Consider the following 6,030-nt stretch of genomic DNA (forward strand, 5'->3'; position numbering starts at 1 on the left):
TCTCCATACTTCCACACTTCCACCGATATTTCATCCCCCCTCCCCGCTGCCTTCCCTTCCTTTAGCTTTCCAATCGCCCTTACAATTTCTTCTCTTCTTATATCCTCTTCCTCCTCCTCCATTATTCCCCTTTCCCCTCTCACCACTTTCCAGTCCACTCCCCCTAGCTGCTTCTTGAAAAAGTTCTCCCATTCTTCTATCTCAATCCTACCGCCCCCTCCTCCCTTTTTTCTTCTTTTCCTGTTCACTACCTCCTATACTTGTCCCATCGGTTTCGCTTTCTTAACCACATCTTCCCAGGCTCAATTCTCCTCTTCTCTTTTCTTATCTCACATAGCATCCTATACTCTTTTTTCTTATCCTTATAATCCTCCTTACTTCCCTTCCCTTCCCGCCATCTTCTTATGTTTCTTCTTACTTTCTTCTTTTCTTTTTTGCACTTTCCATCCCACCATTCCCTTCTCCCCTTCCCTCCTCTCCTTACCTCCTTCTCTTCTAATACACTTTTTATTCTTTTTTTCATATTCTCCCATTTCTCCTCTACTCCTCTTTCCTCTTCCGTCATCTCTTTCTGCATTTCCTCCATCTATTTTCTTTTTTCTTCCTTTGACCATATTACTCTTTTTATTTGACGTTTCCCTCCATCTCCTTCTCTATTCCAATCCCCCATCCTTTTTCTTCCTTTGATCTAAACCACCACTGGGTGGTGATCCAAGTCTACCTGATCCCCTATTTCCATCCTCTCCACATACTCCTTTGTTCCTACTTCCCCCAAAACATAATCGATTACTGATTCTCCCCGCCCCCCTGTATAAGTCCATTCCCCTTCCTTGTCCCCTTCTATATCCCCGTTCCATATTATCTAACCCAGCTCTTCAATCTTCTCTAGCAACAGTCTTCCTTTCCTATTCACTTTTTTGTCTTTTGATCTTCTTCTCTCCTTCTCTTCTCCTTGCCCCTTCACCTCTCCCCCTTTTTTCTCTGTCTTTGCATTGAAATCCCCTTCCACTATTGTCTTTACTTTTTCTCTTTTCCCCTCCATCCACTCTCTTAACTCCTCCAATTTCCCCTCTACCCCCCCTTTATATACACTCCCAAAATCCTTCACCACTCACTATCTATCCTCACTCTTCTTACCAAGATCCCTTTTCTTCCTTCCCACCTCTTCTCTTTCTTTGATTCTAACCCTCTCTTTACCCCCAGCATCATCCCTCCTATGGCCCTACTCTTCCTATTTTTTCTACCCGCCCACTGCACCTCCCATCTGAAATTCTTCGGCAGCTTTTCTACAATTCCCGCCCACCCTTTTTTGTCCACCCAGGTTTCCACTAGCATCACTACGTCCCACTCCTTCAACCCCCACCAGAAACTTTTATCTTTACTTTTGAGCCTTGCCACATTCCAAAACGCTATCCTCACCCCTTTCTCTCTCCTTATTCTCTCTTCGTCCTTATCGCTCTTTTTCCCTACCCGTAACTTCCCCTCATCCCACCCGACCTTTCCTCCTTCTCTTTCTCCTTTTCTCCCTGCTTCCCTCTTCTTATTATTTTTGTCAACGTTGCCTTCTCCTCCTCCCATTTCCACCAGTTACCCTCTATCTTTATCCTGTTATCTTCCACCCACACATTCTTTCCTTTCTTCCTCTCTCCCGCTGCTATCACCCCTAGTCTCCTCCTAACCTCCCTCTCCTTCCACGATAGATCCTCGATCCAGACTTTCCTTCCCTTTAATCTCCTCTTTTTATCCCATACCTGCTTTTTGTCCTCCTTCCTCTCCAACCTTACTCACACTATTTCTCCTCTATCCTCCCTACCTGTACTTATCTTTTTCATTTTCCTAATTTTAACCTCCGCTCCTATCTCTTTAAAAAGTTTTTCATCTCCCCATCTTTAATCACCTTTTTCCCTCTGGACTCCTTTTATTATTACATTCCTCTTTCGTCTTTCCTCCCTTTCCTTTCCCTCTATGTTTTTCTCTATCATTCTCAATCTTTGCTCCCACTTATTCTCCGCAGCCCCCTCTCCTTTCCCCTACTTTTTCTTTTTCTCTTCCCCCTCCATTTCCTTCATCTTTTTCTCCAACTCCCTCATTCTTTCGTTCATTTTTTCTCCCTCCATCTTTAATTTCTCCTCCCTCCTTTTCCAATCTTCCAATTCTCTCTCCATTTTTTTAACCTTCTCCATATAAATCCCCATCGCTTTTCTTGTTCTTCCTAATTCCTCCCATATCTCACCCTTCCCCTCCTCCTCCCTGCCTTTCCTCTCTCCTCCTATAACATCCTTTTCTTTCGGAGATCTCGCCGTTTTTCTATTCTTCGCGACTAACAACTCTCCCTCCTCTTCCTTTCCCTCGTCACCATCTCTCTTCCTCTTCATCATCCATACTTCTAATGAAGAGGTAGAGCTTTCGCTTCCCGATCTCTCTCTCCTTCCTCCCTCTACCCCTTTTTTCTTTTTCTCCATCCTTTTCCGACTTCTTCCGTCTTTTCCATCTTTACTGCCGCCCTAAAACTTAAGGTTTAACCGCCTTAAGGAAGTCCCTAGATTCCCCAGGCCTATCCTGTTCCTGCACCTTCTGCACCTTCTACTCTTTCTGCTCTCTATCCTTCCTTTCTACTTTTTCCTCTCTAATCTCTCAGCTACCCGCCGCTCTTCACCCTTCTTTTCCACCTTCTCTCGACGACCCACACCTCCACCCACACACTCACTCATCTTTCTCAGATTCACCTTCTCACTTACTCACTCCACACACTCGCACCACTGCCTATCTTCAAAAACAAACCAAAAAAAATTATCTCTAAACTCTATTTACAACTATCTCGCCCGTTGCCGGAAACGGAAATTCCGAGATATTTTATTAAATGTTTTATAATAATTTACGGATCTGAATACGTATCGCACAACGTTCATGGACTTTTACACTTAACTGATGATGTTAAACAGTTTGGGACACTAGACAATTTTAGCGTTTTTCCGTTTAAAAACTTTATGAAAGACCTAAAGCTACGCAAATCGGAAAAGCCATTGGAACAGATAAGTAATCGTTATGGAGAAATGAGCTCGTGCGAAATACTATAGCAAAACGAGAAGAAACCACATTAGCGTCAAAAAACGGCATTATAACGGATCGTTAATATCAGGATGTTATAGTCCGCAATTTTTTGAAGACATTTTCTTAAATTATATGCTTACAATCAAATCTTTTGATAATTTTTGCTTAATAGATGAAGACATAGTTTGTTTGAAAAATATTGCAACAGCAAGCAACGGTGAATATGTAGCAGTAGGTCGTAAATTTGAAATTATAAGTGAACTCTACAATACTCCGTGTAGTTCCATAACTTTAAACATATATAGAGTTAGACAGTTATCTCGTTTACAAACCTGGCTTCTGGACAAAATTGTCCTCAAATTCAAATTGAAAATGCCATGTGCAAACAAACAACATTTCGCTGTAGTACCCCTTATAAGCACTGTGAATAAATAGACTGACTATACATATATTTGTATGTCTTCTTATAATCCTTATTTTATTTTTCAAGCATCTAGAATGATCTCAACAATCCGTTCCATACTTAACAAGAACTGATGCTGCACCTACTTGCTTTTAAATCCAAATGGCTGGTGCGTGTAAAGAGCAATTTGTAGAGGTAATTCTCTCTGTAGTGATTGACAGCATTAACTGTTTCTAAAAGCTACAAAATAACATATATAATATTATCAAAAAACGATAATTACAAGAAAAATAAAACAACATTACATGTCATTTCCCCCAAAATTGTAGAAAAATGCATAAGAAAATGTATTTAATCAAAAAATTAAGATAATGGTATTTGTCAAATATATTTTGTTAAATTTTTAGGAGGAGAGTTACGTGTTTTTTTGTCACACAAACATTGTACTATATATACAATATAAATAGAACTTATATAAATGCATTATATAATGCTTTTTTAAACATAAATTCCGCACTTGGCAATTCAAATAAAGAATATGCGCTCACTGCAATATCGTAAGTTAAAAGAGAAACAAAACTTTTGAATTATAAGGAAACCAAAATAATTTTAGTGTATATATAAAATATTTCATAAAATAGTAGACTAAGAAATAGCTCCAAATATTTAAATAATGGTAAGGACGCAAATGTGGCCGTTGAAGCAAAAACACTGTTGTGATTGTGCAGAAAATATATTTGTTTATTAAGTTAACAAGTAGACGTTTCGACCCTTGTTTTGGGTCTTTATCAATAATCTAAAAAATGTATGTTGAAAAATGTATGTTTTATCCGTTTGATCAGCGTTCTTTTAACACATATTTTTCAACATACATTTTTTAGATTATTGATAAAGACCCAAAACAAGGGTCGAAACGTCTACTTGTTAACTTAATAAACAAATATATTTTCTGCACAATCACAACAGTGTTTTTGCTTCAACGGCCACATTTGCGTCCTTACCATTATTTAAAATATTTCATATTGCTCTTACATTTGCGGCGACAGGAAAATATTGGCAATAAAAAATGTCTTTAAATAAAAATGTCTTTAAATCTTTCGGACGTGGCAACTTTTGCTAATCTTTCCGACATTTCAATATTTGATTCTGATACTTTGACACAAAGATATTTCTGTAGCGAGTCTGACCAAATTTCGGAAGCATCCTTACGAAAAAGAACTACTGCCGATTACATATAAATAAAAGTCAGTAATATAAATATTACTGACAATCACACACAAGAATATTATTAGATATTACAGGAATCACTGAGAATATTACTGGCAATTACACAGAATGCCAGTAATTATTTCGTACCACTGCCGCAATATATTACTGCCAGTAGTTCTTTTTCGTAAGGGCAGTCTTATCAAAATGTTTATTATTTTATTTCTTAGATATGCTAACTAAGTTTGCATAACAATTATATATTAGATTAGTATTTTTGAAGTTTACATGATATTTTGACATTTACCACATGACCGTACCAAGACCAGAGCCAAAGTCAAATTGTCTTCTAGGCTTGAATTCTTTGTCGCGTGTTCTGATCTCATCCAGAATCCTACATATATAACCGCATAATTTTAAACTTCTCTACAAACAGATACGTAAGTGAGCTTATCAAAATTAATTGGTTGTCAATTGTATACATTGGTCTTCAAAATTTGCCTTGCTTTTCTATCCGTACAAAATCTATGTCTTCTATAGATATTTTCTGATTACGATTAGCATTCAAACATTCTTCTACTTTTTGTAATTTTTCTGGCAGTTGTGATTGCTCCAGCGGCAAATGGCGACCATGCAAATGGCGAAATAATTAGAATAATAGAATAATTTTTTTACACTTTTTTTCAATTCTTTCAAACTTATGTTATTTTTTTTCTGAAAAGTAATATTATAAAATGGTGTACACAAGTTATTTTTCATATATTATGACAAATGTTACAATATACTATGACAACTGTACAATATATTATTATATAAATGTTTGTGAACATTTATTAATGATATACACAATTGTGTATTCCGTACCTTTCAAGATATTTTCTATTTCCTTTGATGCCCATGCTGAGAATACTGGTGTTCTAGGTTTGACAATACCAAGATGATGTCTGCATTTTAGGCCATTGTTAGAAATCAAATTTAATGTTTCATCATCGAGTATAGCTTTTGGCTTTGCTGACAACTGAAAATGCAAGTCTTATATTATCATATTCTAATCTTATTTATTATATCTAAGCATGTGATGTCATACAATAGAAAATTTATCATACATACACATACTCACACATTGTAAAGATACAAATCTTGTCCAATGTACTCTTGGCACAAGTAGCTTCACTATATTTTATATAAAATTAAACCTCACTAAGTCAACAATTCACACATTTGTCATAAAAAAACTCAACCTGTATGGAAAAAATAATAAAATAGTATAACTATATTAAATAGTATAACTATATTAAAAAATTTATAACATATGTAAATACAAAAGACTGAAGAGACACGTTCCCAGTCAGAAATCGACGTCGATCAAC

The 6,030-nt window shown here is 36.6% G+C and overlaps 1 pseudogene; it reads right to left on the reverse strand.

The window, feature by feature from the left end:
* Positions 1 to 4,963: 4,963 nt before the first annotated feature.
* On the reverse strand, positions 4,964 to 5,678 carry LOC109862929 (annotated as a pseudogene).
* Between the last annotated feature and the right edge of the window lie 352 nt (positions 5,679 to 6,030).

The sequence above is a fragment of the Pseudomyrmex gracilis genome, unplaced genomic scaffold (assembly GCF_002006095.1).
Source record: "Pseudomyrmex gracilis isolate BER0280 unplaced genomic scaffold, ASM200609v1 scaffold_2677, whole genome shotgun sequence".
NCBI lineage: Eukaryota > Metazoa > Arthropoda > Insecta > Hymenoptera > Formicidae > Pseudomyrmex > Pseudomyrmex gracilis.